The 19,434-nt window shown below is 42.9% G+C and overlaps 1 protein-coding gene across 3 annotated transcripts in view; it reads left to right on the top strand.

Moving 5' to 3' along the window:
• The first annotated feature begins 750 nt into the window (after nucleotides 1–750).
• KCNJ6 (potassium inwardly rectifying channel subfamily J member 6) overlaps nucleotides 751–19,434 on the top strand; it is a 169,295-nt gene continuing 150,611 nt past the window's right edge. For 2 of the 3 annotated variants that reach the window (XM_065676951.1, XM_065676949.1), the window contains exon 1: nucleotides 751–1,098. The gene's annotated coding sequence lies outside the window, so the exon portion shown is untranslated. The remainder of the gene's footprint in view (nucleotides 1,099–19,434) is intronic. The other variant, XM_065676950.1, reaches the window with a different exon arrangement.

Raw genomic sequence — 19,434 nt, 5'->3', positions numbered from 1 at the left:
TGGTTTGTGTTGGAAGGGACCTTAAAGCTCATCTAGTTCTAATCCCTTGCCATGGGCAGGGACACCTTTTGCTAGATCAGGTTGCTCAAAGCCCCGTCCAAAAGATGCTGTTAGGGGCCCTAAAGGAGACAGAGGTTTGTTTGCACTGCCGGATCAGCCCTTACGCACCAGGAAGCTTGGTGGGACAAAATCCCAGACCTCGCCGGTCACCTGGATGCACCACTGGCTCCTCCCGACTCCCTGCCGGGGAGGACTCACCTTGGGAGGGCGGGACGGTCCCGCGGCAGACGGCGGGGCGAGAGCTGGTGCCCGCACTGCCAGGAGGGTGGGGGGAGCAGAGCAGGGGCCTCGCCCCCACCCACACCCGCTGTGTCATCTATTCCCGCAGGCAGCAGCGCAGCCCTCCCCCGGGGGCAGCCCTGTGCCTCGGCTGCCACAGGGGCAGCCCGTCCGGGCCGGGGGCGGTGCAGGCAGCGGGCAGGACCCCCTCCTGCGGAAGGGCCGCACCGCCCCCACCGCCCCGCGCTGCCCGCAGGTGGCGCTGCCGGCAGCCGCGCTCCGACCCGAAGCCGCCGCCGCTGCCGCTGCCGCCGCGCCGGCTGGGCTAGCGCAGCCCCCCGGCGCCGGCCGCAGCCCCTGGGCCCGCCCGCAGCCCCTGGGCCCGCCCGCGGCTGCCTCCGAGGGGCCGCACCTCCCCCGCCCGCCCGCCCGCCCGCCGGGCTCCGCGCCGCCTCCCCCTGTCCACGGACACGCAGGCAAGCGCGGCGCCGCCGCGGCCGTCCGGTCGCTCTCCGCGCTCCCCTTGCCGCTCTCGCTGCTAGCGGTGTGAAGCGGTGCGGAGCGGAGCTCCACAGCCGGCTGGTGCCGCTGCCCCGGCGCGCCCGTCTGCGCGGCGGCGGAGCTGCGCGGGAAGTGGGCGAGCGGCGTGGGGAATGGAGACGCCCGACAGCATCCCCGAGGCCGTGTGACAGCAGCGGCGCTCACACGCGCGCACGCACCAGCCGGCCCGAAGCCGGAGCCGGTGCAGAGCCGGGCAGCATCGCCCTGCCCCGTCCCAAGGGGAGCCGGCATGGAGTGAGAGCAGCGTGTGGCCGCCAGGTAAGGAGGGAAGGGTTACCCAAAGGTTAGAGGAGGAAGTGCGGGATCGGGGCTTGCGTGTTGGTGCCTTTACCCTTACGGATCGTTGCCGCCGCGTTTTTTCAGCTCTATCCCCCCCCCCCCCCCCAGAAACGCCCTTCCTCAAGCCCCCCGGTAACCACCGCAGCCGTTGGGAGATACGGGGCGCGTTACTTATGTAACCGGGGGTCCAGCGGCCTCGGCCGCTTTCCGCTGGGCAAGTTGCGAGGTGGAGCCGCGGCCGATGGGGACACGAAAGGTGCCCGAGCTGGCCCCGGAGCGGCCGTTTCCAGCTGCCGTCGCGGGAGCCTCCCGCCGGGGAGCCCTCGCCCCATGCCATCGGGCAGAGCGCTGCCGCCGCGACGGGGCCGGGGCTCCGCCGGGCTCTTCGAGCCTCGAAACTAAACCGCCGGCACCGGCTGGCGGGAGCGACCAGAGACGACGTCCCGCCTGGCCGCCCCCTCCCCAGCGGCTCTCCAGCGGCAGTGCCGAAGCCGGGAAGAACTTCAAAGGGGGGTTCTGAGGGAGATGCTCTTTTGGCTGCTTCCGTCTCAGTCCCCCTCTGGGAGGGCACTGGGGCCCCGCCGCTGCTCGGCGGGGAGTTGAGGGCTCTCTGGGCTGCCGGGGCCAGGCTGAGAGGAGCCTGAGCTAGGTTGAGGGATCGGCGCGGCCCCGGCCCCGCTGGGTAGGCAGGGAGAGGAGAGACTCCGCCGGAGAGAGAGGGAGCGGAGGGGAGGGAGGATGTTCATAAAGGGGTGCCCGTCTCTTCTTGATCGGAGGGAGAGCGAGCTCCGTATCACCATGGCGACCTGAGGGAGGAAAGAGCTAAATAAATAAATAAGTAGGAGACAACTCCCCCCTTCCTCTCCCCTGGCCCCCGCCGCTGCCACTTCCCTGCCAAGTCCGGTCCCAAAGGTAGGGAGCAAGGCACCACAGGCAAAACTTTCCTCTCGTGGTAAAATGGGGTGGCTAAGGACCGGGGGGACCGCGATGGGGAAGGGGCGGCCCCACCCGGCTCAGCGAGCCGCAGTCGCGGAGACCCAGGTGCCCCCGACTTGCTGTGCCTGGAGGCTTTTGTCCGGTCGCGGCAGGCGGAGGAAGCTGCTTCGGGAAGAGCTCCCTACGGCTGCTCCCCGCTGTGTCCGCCATGCCCCCAGCCGCCCGCTGCCCGTTCTCCGGCCCCTCTGCGCACCGCAACCCACGGGCGCTTTGCTTGCGGCCCTGTTTCAGCACCGCGGACAGCGGCAACAGCACCCGGGACAGCGCCGGGGCCGGTGGCCCTGACGGCGAGCAGGGAGCCGCCCAGGATCTTTGAGTTGGGGCCCTGCGCTGGGAGGACCGAGGGCAGCCCCCGCCGCTGTCCCCGTGCCACAAGCGACTGCCTTTCTCTGCCAGAGCCCGCCTTGAGCACGGTGCTGCTTCCCACTGGGTGCAGGGAGCCAGAGAAAGCTTCACCTCGGGCCCCTAAACTTTCCTGAGCCGAATGCATGGAGGAGCTGAGAGCAAACACGTTAACAAATGTTAACATCTTTCACACGAACTTGGTTGAGGTTGCTTCTTACGACTTTTTGCAGAGTGCTTCTTAAGACTCTTTCGCAGGGGTTCTCTGTAACCTGTTATGGCTAACTGGTTCCCCAGCAGGACTGTTCACATGCATGACATCCGTAAACCAAGTCCTGCAGAAATTAAAAAATATGTGCTTTGGACTTGTTTTCCTTAAGAAAACTTGTTGAGAAATTGCACTTGAAGAAATTGCACTTTTAGCTTAAGAAGCTATCCCACTGCTGAGGTGCACGATTAGAGAGATGGAGTTTGTGCTGGTCAGACAGACACAATCAGCTAATCATTAAAACACCTCCTGTTAAAGAACTGTTCTCCTCAGACATTTGGTGACCAGTTTAAAGCACTACACAAAGTGGGGGGAAAAAGTATTCAGGTTAGTGAAAATTCGCCAGAAGAGTGCTGATAGGTTGTAAATTATTGGATTGGTTTTCCTATACATATCTCATGCTTGTAGTTACATATGCAATTATTGCTTCAGACTACCAAAAAAAAATCTAGAAAAGCAAACAGCATAATGAATAATATTCACTGGGGAAGATAGAGATGGATTAGTCACTTTTATGTGTTCACTGTGTCAGGATGTTCTTTTTTCATTAAGCAAACAAGATTTATTTAATCTTGCCTCAGTCCTGATAGGCAGTAAACTATAGGTACATGGAGAATTATTGGGTTTTGAGTCCAAATCCCCAGCCTTTTCAAGTTGGGCTTTAACTATAAGCTGTCAAATCACACAAGTGACTGGGTTCCTTCTTCGTTATGAATTGTCTGTTTCAGATAAGTCCTCGCTTAGCAGTGGCAACCACATAGGTGAGCCCTGTTCAAGCATGGAAGTTTGTCAGGATTTGTACTTATGCAGGGACTCCAAGCAAATTCATCTCTAAGAATAAAAAGTTGAAGACTTTTTAACTGTAGATACACATTTTGCCCTAGCTACACTTCTTGACAAGCTGAGTGAACTAATGGGTTAAGCCTTTATGGAAATGGAGACCTGAATTTCATAGTGACAGGCCTCACATTTTCAGACCTATATCATGGGTAGTATGGAAATAAAGGACAGAACTGTAAGTATGGGCTTGGAAACTCATTACTTTCCTGTGGGAAAATGAGGAGAAGTAATAGAATACAACTCTTCAGGGCATTTACTAGATCATTTATAATACTTGAAGCTATTGATTGTGTTATATAAGGCAATACTCCTGCAGTGTGAGAATAGTTTTATCAGATAATTGCAAAAATATTTTGCCTTATAAGAAACATAAAAAAAAGTCATAGAAAAATCAACAGAAAATCCCACAACTACAACCTCAGTCAGTTTAGTAAAAGGCAGATTTTTTTGTACAATTACTGCCAGTGCATTTACACCATGTTCAATATGAGCTTCAAAAGATACATAATTTCACTGCAGAAAACGCTCGTTTTTCATAAGCACATATTTGTAGCCTTGTTTTATATTCATTGTATTGAAACATGGTGTTTTGGAAGGAAGACAAAATCTCTCCTTCAGAGTATGCAAGAGAAATAGAATTTTATTTATATTTTCATAAAATACCCATCACAAGGGATTTATTCAAATTTTTCACAGATATAAGCTCTATGTTGTTTTTTCACCTTTAAAATGCTAGAAACTCTGGACACTGTTGGTGTAAGGTTACTGGGTTTGTCATGATCTTCTCTTGGTATTTTTACGTATACAAGCAGATTTTTATTCAGGAGTTGTTTACATGCTTCTATGAAAGTAAGAAGTAAAAGAATTCATATTAGCATTTTCCCACATAAACTATGTCCCACATAAGTAATAAGGTTGAAGCATAATAGAGAACACTTTTTTTATACATATATTTATTTTCATTGTTAGAAGCTTGGGAGCTCTGTTCAGTGTTTTCATCATCTGCTTGCTACAGAATGTTGCTTTTTAATTGGGACAATTAGACACTAGCAGTTTTAAAAAAGAAATATTGTTTAAGTTCATGTGTTTGTTACATTTATGTGGATGTACAATTTTTATTGGTGGAGGCAGTTTGATATTAGAGAACAATAATCCTAGTCTTATTAAGTATCAATATCTAAATATTGATCAAGCAGAAAAAGACTGATGTTTCTTAAACAATCAATGCTAAATTTACCAAACAGTAAACACAAGAAAAAGAGTTTTAATCTCATTCCCACTTGATAGTAAATTCCTGGAAGATTTTTTTTTTTCCCAAAAAAAGCCATCAGATGCTTTCCTGGAATGCTATTGCTATTGGAAATACAGTTTCATTATATGTGTGTTTTAAATAGCTGGAATAAAAGTGTAAAAAAATAAAAGGTTACTAACTCCATTTTTCCACACACTGCTGCAATTTTGAATTGCGCCCAAGGATGCTGGCTCTCATGGAAGCTTGAAGCCTTTTGATGGAGCAGTGTTGTGGAGTCTTTGTCAAATAGACAACCCACAGCAGCACCCCACCCCCAACCCCCCCAGCATACTGCGGGAAGTGAATGGGAGCAGGCTTGTCAGTGTAGGGGCTGAAGGAGGAAAACTTCTGTAGTCAAAGGTCATGTGCTGAGACTAGAATTTTTCAGTCATATACATTAGTATGGCAGCTGCAAAGGCGCTGTGCTGCAGGTATGCATCATGACCATAAGGAGGCTCAGAGCACCGTCCTAATTTAACTCATCACCCATGGCCTGCCTGGCAGAATACCACACGGGGACAAAGAAATATGACAACTAAGGAAATACATCTTGTTTGCATTTTAAGGTATCTTAAAATTTATTTTTGCTAGCTAGTAACATGCAGTCTATTCGCAAGTTTTTACACATGACCAGCAGAACATCCTGTCTTCAGATACAGGACAAAAAAGGAGTAAATTTAAAATGTCTTAAAAGATAGACAGTTTCTACCAGCAGTTCATGCAAATGGACCCTCAGAATCACACAATGCCCAGTAATATCAGTGAAAATCTGAATGAGTACAAGGACTGTACACAGTCCTGACTGAAGAACCCCCAATTCATGCCATGAGGTTGCTGAAGAAGCTCCAACACGAATGAGCAGAACCACTAACAGAAGTTTGCTCTACAGTATTAGTAAATTGATATTTGGATTAAAAAATGGATAAAAGCCCATTGATTCCCTGCTGCTATTTGCCAGTTACAGCTTCAGGTCAGATATTAGTGGTAGACCCAGGTCTAAGGTACAGTATGATATTCCTGATATAAGCATCCAAGACTAGAAATCATACTATTACTGTGGGTCTAATTGACAATAAGATCAGAAGTGCCCTCAGAATACACATTGCCCTATCATGATAATAAATATCACCTTAGTATTAGAAAATTAAAGACTCATCAGGCTTGCATTACTGCAAAATGAATGTAAATATATGGCTGGAAATGTAAATTCACAATATAGACCATTCTTTGGTTTCATATTATTTTCTTCCAAGAAACATTTACTTTCTTATCTCACTTTGGTAGGAAAATTATTTAGTATATCCAAGGGCAGAACTAGCCTTGCAGTCAGAAAACTCTGACCTTTTCACGCGTAGCTTGCAATTCATGGGAGTAAATTACAATTCCACAGAGATTTAAGGGCTTTAGAGCATTTGCATTAATAGCACTGTAAGTATTAGTGCAGACAGTGAAGTCTCATTCAAATATTTAAGCCAGAGAGCCTGCTATTAAACCGTACTGCAAATGACCTACCTACCCTTTCCGTCATGTGCACAGTGGGTCATACTGAGAGACCTCAGCTTCAGACTTTGACTTGTACGTGGACATCCGAGCCTTCAGAAAAGTCTTCCAACCAGAGGAAGTATCTGACTCATTCTAACAGAGAAACTTCAGGAGCTGACACAAATGTAGATGTGATCTTTGCTGTTTGGCCTTGAGGCAGTGCCACCTGATCCTCACATGCCCCATGGCTAAAGTCAGTGGTTGATGACAGCATGGGTGGGGAAAGGTGCTTCAGCACAAGCTTGGATATGGTTCTACATCCCGTCACAGGCCTACAAAACCAGCCTTAATCTTTACTGATTTCACTTCGTACCCTTTGACCTGACTATGTTGGGTCTTTAAGTTCAACCATGCCTTTAGAAAAACAAGTCCTAGTACTAATTGGTACTGTCACAGCAGCAACAGTATTTCATAGGCAAATAAACGCTAAAGATCATAGGTTATATGGCTGTTCTGTATTATTCCACATTCATTTAATCTACATAGACTGCTGTAGCCTGACCTGAAGAAGCCATCATGTGCAGGATTTGTTGGGACTCTCTGGAGCAGAAAGCCGGGGCTTGTTTTCTGATGAAAGCCAAGTGCTGGCATTTATGTTGAATTCTCAAAAGAAAACACTTCTGGATGAGAAAACAATAATGTGCAGATGGAAAGGGTGAAATAGGAGGCTGAAAGTATCAAGAAGATGATGAGAGAGAGACTGCATGAGAGCACAGTTAATTCAGTGCTCTAATCAACTGTGTTCTGCAGTGCTTTATCATAAGCATCCCTGCATTAGGCTCACCAGTTCAGAGCACTTTGCAGCATTGCAGGAAATTCTCTGCTTTTTGATTCCAATTTAAAAAAAAATATCTTATTGTACCTTGTCAAAACAGGCAACTTTGTCAGTGAAAGCAAAGGAGGAATTATCATATAATTTAGTATTTATCATAATAAAGAGCAGGGGCTCATTAGAACAACAAACGATTCCAAATTATTCCTCAAAGTATTAATCTGAAGAATGAGAAAACAGTGATATTTCCTACCTTCCTGCTTTTTCTCTCCCTCCTTGACACACAGAGTCTGCAGTTTCTATCAGCTTGTCAGATCAATTTCCCATTCCTGAAAAGAAGCATTTATGCTAAATGATTGTAATGAAGAACCTTCTTCTTCCAACTCAATAGCTGTCTGGACATGCAAAGGTAATTCCCTGTTGGCTTCCATAGGTCCAGATTTTCACAGAAATATCTTCAAAAGGCAGTGCCTGCTTTGGAAGTATTACATCCCTGGGATCCCTATATCATCAGTAAAAAGATAAAGGGCAACTCTAAAGGGCAACTCTAGTCTACCAAAGATCTCAATAGGCTTCTAGAGATGTCAAATTTTGGTGCCTTAAGTTTCAGGGGTTGCATCTCAAGTAATTAATTCAATGTGGCAATTTACAGATGCAAAAGGTGTGGGAGATGAATCCCTGTCTTCAGAGCTCCCACACAGAACTGTACCCACTAAATTTCTTCATTTGCATGGTCCTACATCAGTGTCTTCCTGGGTAGATTATAAAAATATCAGATTATGTAGAAGCCAGGCTTATTTTTTTCTGCCATTGTTTCTAATACTCTCCAGCTGCAACATAGGAGTAGCTCAGTGCTTACTGGTCTCAGAGATGGCCTTAGACTATCAGAGCTGGAACCAACAGCGGGAGCAGGGAGAACATAATTATGCAAGGAAATGGAATGAAATGTTTCTTAATAATTAAAAACAGTGGCTATTTAAGGATACCAAGATTGCTATCAATTGCAATGGACTCTGAACCATGACCTCTGCGTCAATGCAGAGGGGAAAGGAGGTTGAGCTGGGAAGAAAGTAAAGGAAACTGTGCCAGCTTTGGTACAGTCCTAGTGCTATAGTCTCCGTAGTATGCTGCTGGCTTTCTCTGGTACAAATGCAGGAAAGCATATCAGTTAGATGGGAAATAAATAAAATGCGTCATTTATCCTTTACTGAATTGGAACAGGGACTATCAAATCTTCACCCACCATCATTTTTACAGGGGAGGAGGAGAAAGGAAGCTATTGGATAGCAGCCCATCAGCACTACCCAGTGTGGTGTCTACATCAAACTGGGGCTGTCTTATAGAACACAGTGTCTCTCCAGTAATCTTGCAATCTTTGGCTGTTGTGAATTACTGTATAAGAATTCTAACATTTCAAGTAGTTAATCATGTTAAATAAACTAGATGCATGTTTATCTCATCCAAGTATCCTGCAGGGATATGAGCAATCTTTGTGAAGCCGCTGTGTTCCATCTATTAGGCATAATTGCATTAAAGTATAAAGTGCATCAGAAGTCTTTCAGGATTACAAACAAGGCAATGTTAATTTACGTTCCAGAAATATGCCAAAGTTACCACTGAATCAGAAAGGAAAACAATTAAAGAGAAGATCATGGTTACTAAGAAAATATTCCTACACTATCTGCAGTATTCTAGTGATGGTGACTGTAATTGCATGTAGGATATTTACAATATGAATTTGTGGTAGTTGTTGGTAAGCATTGACTTTGCGCTTGTGAGTGCCATGCAGTGTGTGAGAACACAGCTCTCATGTAACTGTTCTCCAGGCATTCATTACCATTACTTTGTTCTCTAAAACTGGACTTGAACTTTTAAGAGGTCACCACAAACCATCCCAGTGCCAAATTCTAGTCCGACTGAGTTCTTCATTGCTAGTCAGAGATTGCAAAATTATGTAAAAATTTAAGATGGCCAAAATTTGGGCCAGGTAGGAAGGAGAAGAGCTCAAGAGAGAAGGAATAAAGACATTTAAAAAGGGGAAAGGACAAAGGTCCATAACACTCCCATATTTGGAACAGTCCATTGCACAGTTCTGGGGTGGCTCACTGAAAACCAGGTTGATTTGCAACATCCAGATGTTGCTGATCACTATTTCCCTTATCTCTACACCTTCCAACTAGCAAATTCATGGTTTTAATTCGAATCCACCTCTTGCCAGATCACAGGCTCAGAAACACATTTCACAGGAAGCTACAGCAGTTAATCTGGTGACTTAACACTACCAAAGCCTTTGCCTTCTGGATATAGAAAAATAATTACTAAGGCGTTCTAAACTGCTATCCAGAAAAGAAATAGTATGCATTGTGTATAAATGGCAAATATATATTATTGTCACACTGCATTCCAACAGTGTTTGCTGAAAGAAATAGCTTTGCTCTTTCATGAAGTAAGATGTAACAACAGCAGGTATGAAGCTGATACGTCTCCAACCAGAATTTAAACTAAAATACTTTATAAAGTCAAAGACTTAAAAAAAAAATATATAAACAGACAGAGAGAATTAGGAATAAGTTCTGGTTTGAACTGTTTGTGAAGCACGGAAGCCATTGCTTGATTGTTGTTTTGTTTTAAATTACAGCTGCATGCAGAAGCCAAACTGGTGGGTTTGGGGAGTCAGACACAGCTCACATCTTAGAAGAGAATTAAGCTGCTGGCTAGTAGGCAAATCAGGTAGGACCTTAGAGATGCTGAAAAGATGTATGATATTATCATGAGGGGAAATAATAATAACAAAAAAACCCTGGAGGAAGCCTTGCTGGAAATATGTACGCATAGTAAATCTTGCCAAGCTGTAACAGAAATAGAATCACAGAAAATGTGATCTTTTACATGCATTTTAATCAAAGAATATTAAAATCTTTCCATTAACTTCAATGGGCTTCATATCAGATCTTAAATGTAAATTTATTTTAAATAGGCTAGTATATAGGAGGTAAAGGTCTGACATACAGCTTCCTCAGTAGATCTCAGGATGACTTCATTACTTAAAACTGTCATTGGAAATCTTTGCATAATCCAGCCTAAACTTTGTTCCTGTCTGTGCTACACAATTGCAAGGGTGCTGCCAGCAGATAGAGGGAAAGGGATCAGCTAACATATTCTAGAAATGTCTATAAATATTCCAAATCATTTTCCTTGATGATGATTTTAAGATGCAGTTTCTCACATTTTGCCATAATGCAAGCACGTGGTATATTTTCAACAGAGATGGATGTGTATCAACCTAAACACTTACCGGGAGTTGGAGCCTCAGTATTTCTGCTTGACCTTTAATAGAGATCATCCTGCTTTAGTTCCAAAGCATGGATTTGTGAATAAACATTAAAATATCTTTAAAAGCACATTATTTTAAAATTAATGGCTGTTGCAACCTGCATGTGATGTCTGTCAACAGCAGTCAAGGTGAGCACAGCTGAAGTGGTCAAATTGGAAGCATAAAAAATGTCATCTGTTATATTTCCTCACATCAACCAGTGAAATACCATAATCCTTTTTAAAAGTTCACAGTAAAGTCAGATGTATGCTATTGCTACTCTCCCTTCATTGAGTTTTCCATAAGCAATAGTGCAGTATCAGATCCATATCAATTTATGGCAATAAGTCTATCCATTCCATCAATTTAAAAGCAAAGCAAAAAATGTTTAGATCATCTGTTTATAAGGATCACTATGCTGAAGGAGAAACTGAGAGAGAGGAAATGGTATTATGCCTGAAAGAGATATCATGGCTTGTAATCATGCTGGACTAAATCCTGTGTAAAGAGGACCTTTTCAGTCGTAAGCAAACATTAGATTAAGGCTAATGAAAAAATATTTTCTTGAACAGTAGGCCCATTAAAATGCCAAATACATAGGCAAGGCTACCCCACACAGTTCAAGACAAAGTAAACCTAAGGAGCTGGGCTGTGCAGTTGGGAAAGGTGAGAGCAAACACTGGCAACTGACGTGACAAGAAATCTTCATTTCATTCTTGAAAAAAAGGCCTCAGGCGCATCCCTTATGAACAGTATAGGGAGAAAAATCGGGTTTCTCTTTTTGCAAATTACACAGAGGAAGAACTTTAACTTTCTACAACAATTAGTTTTCTGGCTCCAGGCCAGTTTTTAATTTCAGTGAAATCTGAAGTTGAGTGTGGTTGGTTCCTAAGGTTATATCTGCAGTTCAGTATAGCCGTAGTTTAAAGACTGGATTTTGTTGACTGGCTTCATAGTCAGCTGAGCATCATTGCTAAAGATGTGCCATCAAACACAGAGCTCTAATGAACTCAGAACAAAACCTGATGAACAGTACTGAATATAAGAATTAAAAAATCATTTCACAGGATTATAGAAAAAATTGATTAGAAGGGACTTCTGGAGGTCTCTAATCAAATCTCACCAGTACCAAGCAGAAGGGAATAATCCATTCCATCAACCTGCTTGCTGATTTGTTACTAATGCACCCCAGTATATGTTCACCCTTCAATGCCATAGGGGTAAACAGCTGATCCTTGTGCAACTTGCCTCCTGTAGAACTCTCAGGTCCTATCCTGCAATGTTGCTACCAGCGAATTGGTTCCCAGTCTGTACATATGCATAGCTTGCTCTTCCCCACGTGCAAGACTCTGCATTTGTCCTTGTTCAACTTCATGAGATTCTTGATAGCTCATTCCTCTTGCTCGTCTAGACCCCTCTGAGGAACATTTTACCCTCCCTGTGCATCAACTGCTCCTTCCAGTTTGGTGTAATCTGAAGGCTGGCTGAGATACCTTCAGTCCTGTTGTCCAGGTCTGTGATAAGGCTTTAGAGCTGGCCACAATAGCTATCAGCCCCCAGGGAACACCACGGACTGTTAGACTTGAAATCATAGACCCTTCAAGTTTAAAGGTCTAGCCAATTTTCCACCCCTTCTTTCAGTCCACCCGTCCAGTCCATTTGTTCTTGTTTGGCTAGCAGAAGCTATAGTACAGTGTCAAAAGTATTGCTAAAACTTGCTACTCTTGCCTCATCTATAGACCTAGCCATTTCATTGTAGAAGTCTGTCAGATTGGCCAAGCATGGTTTGCCAAGGGGTAAATCCAAGCTAACCATTTCTGATCATGTTCTTGTCTTTTGTGTGTCTGCAAATAGCTTTTTTGAGAGTATCCTCCATAGTTTTCCTAAGGACTGAAGAATGGCTAATCAGTCTGTGATTCACTACATCTACCTTCTTATCTTTCTTAAAAGGAAGGTGTATCATTTTCCTGTTTACAGGCATAGGGGAAATTAGTATGTGTTTGGATTTTTAATATTCTTATGTTTATTCTTCTCATTTTTAAATTTCAGTATTCCTTCCACCTCGAGTATCCTTGTCTTTTGCTGCTAACTTGGCTGATTCTTAGGGTATAACTTGATTTTCTGTGTGAATAGTCTATCATCCGATGATTACTTGGCAACCTTTTAAAATTTGTGTCATATTTCTAGAAGTTTTCTTTTTCATTTGTAAAGCTTTCTCCTGCAGAAAGTAACCCAGAAATGGATTTGGAATTTTCCTTTATAAGATGTTACCTTTGTAAAATTCCTACCCTTGTTGAATACTTTAGCTATATTCTTTCTATGTGCATGTGCACTGTAATGGTAAGCTGCTTAATTTGGAGAAACTTTTAACTCATCTGCAGCAAAACAAATATAATTTTAAAAATGTTTAATCAATCACTTGGCAAATGTTTGTTGTAAGAGTAGCTTTGCACTACTGAAGTCCATAGAGCTATCTGGGCATATATAAGATATAGGTGCATAAGAGTTTTGGTTTGGTTATTTCTGAGTCCTTACCATTAGCTTGTTTTCTTCTTATACTTTCAACTGTACTTTTTTTTAATGCCAGTCATACATAAAAGGTAGCTGCTGCTTTTGAAGTGAATGAGAGTTTTCCCACTCCTTTCAGGGGGAATAAATTGAAACCCTTAATTAAATTTTGTCAACCTATATCAATCTTTGTGGAAGAACTTTAGCATAGCGATATTTTCCTCATAGGCATAGCCTTGTGGGATAATAATTGAAAATGTGAATCAACTGCACTGACTATCACAAAATCAGGGTTGTTTTTTTTTTCTAAGACAGTATAATTTCTGATTGAGTTACACTGCTTCAGTAGTGACTTGAATTAAATTACTGACATTTCAGTTCACTAATAAAAGCACAACAAGAGCATTACAAGGAATTCTGAAACAAATATACCCCTGCACTGCTTTGGTTTTGATCAAACTCTTTTCTCCAGCTTGTTTCTTAACTTCATGAATACAAGTGTCTCTGGATATACCCTAGGCCACCAGACCTGTTTCAGGTACTGAAATAAACTAAATACTCGTTATTTACTCACCTTCAAGTGGCTGATCTTTCTCTCTCTTCTTTTCCCCATGCTCCTTCTCCTGATCCTTATATCTGCAGTAAAAAGCATTTTTTCTTCATTCATTTTGTCAAGGCTGCTGAACAAAGCCTTTTATCCCCACTGGTCCTCTGAAAATGTACCACAGTTACCCTTCACACTTGGAGGGACTTTCCACATCCCTCCTGAGAGTGTTCTTTTCTTTTCCTCAATGTATATTAATGAGAAAGCTCAGGGGTATAAAGGTATGTTGAAAAGTGGACCAATTATCCTGTTGTGAGGAGTAGGCAAATTTTAATTTGCCCAGATTAGAAGTGCCTAAACTCTATCTCCTAGTACATGCCCTCACCAATATTGAAATGGTTTTCATTTTGCCACTGGAATGATATATTCCGTCTCCTATTGGAATGACATATTTTGTCCCCAGGAGCATGCAGGGGTGAAGTGCTAAGAAGTGCTAAGAACACTTCAGAGAACCAACCACAAGGAGATGGAGTACTCCATTTTCTAAGCAGAAAGCAATTATAGCCCCTATTAACCTGTACTCCTTCTACAGGCAATGGGACAAGATCAAAGAACACAGTCCTTGCTAAAAAAAACACAAAACAGTTTCAGTTTAGGAAACAAAGCAGCAGTGTGAGGACAATGACTGGGAGAGCAATGTTGTAGGGCCCTGTTTATTCTCTCTCAGTCTCATCAAAGACTCTGAGTGTTCAGATGACACATACTCAGTTTACAGTAAAATAATGGTTTCTCCTAATTACTAGCACTTTGAACTTTTAAGGAGTATCTCAATGTGAAGCTCTCCTGCCTCTAGCAACTCCCACAGAAAGAACATTTCAAGCCTAGCATTGCTACAGTAAATGCAGCATGCAGCATCTTACAGCTCTACATTATTGACAGTGCCATAAAAAGAAGGTATGATGAAAAGAGATGCAGGCAAAAGTAACTCCTGATTTTCATGCCATGCATTCTCTCTGATGTTGAACAGAATGGATCATACACCAGAAGACAAAAACTCAGAGACCTGCTGAATATAGCAAGCTCGTACCAGGCAGAAATTGTATCACTACAGAGCTAGTTCCTCAGCATGGGTAGGCAAGGTACAAGAAGTTGACCCACAGATGAACTAGAGTGTTTTCCCAGTCTTGGTCAGGTTCTTTGCTGACATAGACAATATAGCTATTCTGTACTATGCTGGCTGGCTCTTAGTGCCTTCAGTGCCATCTGCCATGAATGGAGCAGATCAGATTCCAAAAGCTTCTAGTGTAATCTCCACATGCTATTGATGATCACACAGATATGCCTACTTGGGGATTTCTGAATGTCAGAAGAATGCCATGGTCAACTATTGCAAATGGTCAAGTACTTTCACCAAACCAGGTGATCACCCTGTGAACCAGGATCACAGGAATCATAGATCAAATACTAAGTATGCATTTATGCATGCTTTTTATCAGGTCACTGAATTAAATCCATGGGCTACACCAGTTTATTACATACACACAGGGATGGACATTTTGCTTGGTACAATTATCATCTAATCCAAATAATCTGTATTAAAGGACTTTATTCTCTTAGCTGTCACAAACTGAAGTTGTTCACCTTTATAATGAAATTCAGTGCTCCATTCCACTGTCACTTTCCTCATCAAGTAATTCTTGTCTTTCCACGCTGCTGCAGTATTACATAACCAGCCTTGTGCAAAAGCTGGATGCAAACCCAGCTTAAAAGCCAAGCTCGACACGGCACTGACAAATTCAGTTATCTATTTGGAGAAAAGCACAAACTCTCAGCTGACCAGTTCCCACTACAATGTAATAGTATTCAAGTGTCATAAGCGTGATTCTTCCCTGTCTTGACCTCCAGAGAGTCACACATATACCTGTGAAAATCAGGATAGGAGGATTTGACAACCACTTTGCAGGAGTGTGAACGGCATGCAGAAACAGGTCTCCAAAACCGCGTATTGGCATTATCATCAGGTAAAGCAAATCCGTCATCTCAGTCAGACTAATTCCCGAAGGTGCAACATTTGCATGTGCAACATTTGCACACACAGGGCATGATGCACAGGAGAATCAGGTCTACTCTTGATAAAGGTAGTAACATTACAATATTAAAAGAAAGGAATGGTGGAATGGAGAGAGCAGAGAATGATGTTTTAACAGTAAAGTCCAAGAGGACACATTACCTTTCTAAACTCACTAATATTTCAATGAAGGAGTTTTAATCTTTCCTTCAGCAAGGGTGTGAATTTCTCCCAACGTGCCTGAACAGAGATTAAAGAAAACATAAAGGTCAAATCTCATGAGAAGCAATACTGATTACTTTTTCTGAAATCCCACTATTCAAGATGCATACAAGGCCTTAAATTTCATTCTGGGCATACAAAGCATGACACAAAACGCAGTGCAGAGGCTGAACTGTGGCTGAGCCATTTTCAGATCCAAAGGTTCAATGTGGTGCTGCTCTCTGGGGAATTATTCCTACCAACAGGCAGAACTGCCTCAGACACAGGCATGCAACCATGCTAACACTTCTATACAATGTTTAGAACGTAAGTTAGCAATACCATACAATGAAATGTCCCCCTATTAATTCACCACAGGATTCAGTGTTTCCTTACAACAAAGCAGTAGAATTCATCTAGGCAAACAAGTTGGTAAGCCACTATATCAACAGCTCTAAAGAGCTACTAAACACAAGTTTTAGGATGGAGTTTTAAATATAAGGTGTTGACAAGTATCACAATGTACATAACAGAGTGATGAGTGCAGGCAGTTCCAAAAGAACTATCTTGACTCTGAAATATTTGTCAACCTGCATCACTAAGGATGAGGACAATTCTTCATCCCAAGCCTTGGAGTACTTTTGCAAGGACTGTATTTCCCTTTCCATGAAGGTCAAGAGAGGAAAGATACTCAGCACTGGATGTGCCACTTAATAGAATTTCATTACACTCATGAAGAAAAGTTGTGAGATTGGGCCATAAAATGAAACAATCATAAACATTTTAACACAGGAAACCTCAAAGACAGAGACAGTAGGTGACTGTCTAGATTTTGCAACATACCGGTAACAGAATAGGAGGAAGAGGAGAGATAAAGTTGGCTACATCCATCTTTGGATACGGACAGTTTCCAGCTCCTTAGTAATCATCTGATGAGATCAGGAATAGACACATCATCCTGGTAGGCAGAAAAAAAAAATAATCTATTCCAAATCTATTACAAAAGAACTCAAGAATTCAGAGGATACATTACTGCCAAGCTGCCCAAGTCTGAACTGGCTAACTGAAAAGTCACTCAGGCTTACCTGTACCACTAAGCACGCTTCTTACTCCAGACACTGATACTACCTTGAATGAACAAATCAAAATAATTTAGGAAGCTCAAAAGGGTGGAGCAAAGGACTTAAGGAAACACAGGGAACATCCCTGGCAGTGTTCAAGGCCAGGTTGGATGAAGCCTTGTGTTGGATGGTTTAGTGAGAGGTGTCCATGGCAGGGGGGTTGGAACTAGACGATCTTGGGGTCCTTTCCAACCCTAACCATTCTATGATTCTATAAGAAACCGTAGTAACATAAGAATATCAGTATATGGTCTTGGCCTATTCTTTAAGTGAAGAGCTAAGCTCATAAGGACTAGGATTCAGGCCCCTCTCCTCACATGCTATAACTGGGATGGAGTGTGGTTTCTTTGACAACACAATGGTGTTCCACAAGCTAGTGGTAAGAGGAGTGCAACCTCCTGGCAAAGAGAAGGAAGTCAGCTTTTACGCTTGTAAACTTCCTCCTGGAGCAGGTTTTTAGCTGCCCTTGAAGGGATGGATAACAGAAACTTGTCGGAAAAATACCTTCACTGAAAGAGTTGTCAAGCATTGGAACAGGCTGCATGGGGAAATGTTTGAGTCACCTTTCCTGAAGGCATTTAAAGGTCATGTAGATGTGATGCTCAGGGACATGGTTTAGTGGTGGACTTAGTATTGGGTTAACTGTTGGACTCAGTGGACTTGAAAGTCTTTTCTAATCTAAATGATTCTATGATTTTAGATATGTGTAAGCCCCAATGACTTTGACAAGGACCTAAATTCAAAGGCATGTATAGGGCCATTTATGGAAAAGTCATAAAAGGGATGAAATATATTAATGAGTCTATCCATTGAACAAGTCCAACTGTTTCCCTTTTATTTCTTGTCTTTCTTGCATTAGCACAGACATCTTACAAGATGATCAAGATAACAAGTTAATTGTGCAACAGAGGCTTAAAGAGGTGGCTTACATGGTAGGTTTGTCCAGTGCTTATCCAGCCATATTATGTATAGGGAGGGACTGACTAGATGCAAGTGTCTAGGTAATAATTGAAGAGGAAAGGAACAAGGTGCTAATACTCTGGGGATTTAAAATAGGTCACTGAAGTAGCAGGATTAGTAGATGAGTTCTTTTGTGGGTAATTAGAAGAATCACATGGATTGCAGGAGCTGCTGGTCATAGGGATTTGGGGGATTTTTGTAGAAAACTGCAGCAGTTAAGGAAAGCTGTCCTTCAGAGAAAGGGCACACACCCACACAGGCACACACACACACAGAGGAATCCAGATGAAGTATAAGCAATGTGGTAAGAGATCAGCTGAGCTAGCTTGTGAATTTCACATTGACTTTACAAGAAGGAAGTACACACAAACTATGTCATAGCATTAAGAATAACTGCTGAAGGAAATAGGGGCTGACTCTGGAAGCCAAGAAACAAAAAGAAATTCAGCTTGCAAGAGGCATCAGTGATAGCAAGAAATTAGTCTATAAATAGATTAGTAGAGCTGGGAGAATCTTGGCCTGCTTCTCAACAGGAAGGAAAGCTACAAATGATACTCGGTAGAATAAAGAGTATTTAACATGGGTTTTTGCATCAGCTTTCACAGGAAAGGCCTATGGTGAGCAAGGGACTAGTACTGTTCAAATCAAGAAGGAAAATCTTACTTTCTAACTAACTGGGAAATTACAGGCTACAGTGTATATAAAGCTAGATGTTTTCAAATCAGTTAAACATGAAGAATGCATTAAAGGACTGTCTGAGACAATATCAATGCTACCTTGTGGAAATAAGAAAAATTCTAGCAAACTGGAAAGAGTAAGTGTAAGTAAGTCTGTAACAAGAAGGATGTTTGCCAGAAAAAGGAAGAGAAACTGGTGAATTATGGACCACTCACCTTAACATAAGCTCTCTAAAAAATAGAAACTTCTTTAGGCACCAGAAAATATAAGCTGAGAGCTGCCAAAATGGTCTTATCAACAGCACATTGCATCAAGCCAGTCTAATTTCATCCAGCTCTAGATCAGAACAGGCTACAAAAGAAGCTGAGGCGGTCGTATAATTTCATTCTATTAAGACATTATAACACCTGCCACAGTATTCTAATAAGGAAGCAGTGAAACTTGGTCTAGAAGGAATTTCCTGGTCACGGTTACAAAACTAATTGTAAAAGTGTTCTGGGGGAGAGTTATCGGTGTTTCACTGACAGTATAGAAGGATGCATCAAGTTGGGTCTGCAGCATGTCCAATTCTATCTTAAATGCATCGATGCTCTGAATCACAGAATTAACTGCACTTGTAAAGAACGCAAGTATTTTAGAAGATGAGGTTAGCATTCAAAATGATCTTGGCAAAGTGAAGAAAAGGTCTGAAAGACCAGATTTAAATTCAATAGCAACAAAGACTATTCCCCTAAACCAAGAATAATTGGCTGCAAAAGGAAAAAAAGAGACTGGAAACAACTGAAGAATGATATACCTTTCCCAAATATGCTACATATTTCATATTCCATCCTGAAACATCTGATTCTCTCTTACTCTAGGGAGTTAGGCA

This window comes from Lathamus discolor, chromosome 4 (assembly GCF_037157495.1).
Source record: "Lathamus discolor isolate bLatDis1 chromosome 4, bLatDis1.hap1, whole genome shotgun sequence".
In the NCBI taxonomy this organism is placed as follows: Eukaryota; Metazoa; Chordata; class Aves; order Psittaciformes; family Psittacidae; genus Lathamus; species Lathamus discolor.
Note: the sequence above shows the minus strand (reverse complement) of the source record. Positions and strands in the feature narration are given on the sequence as shown.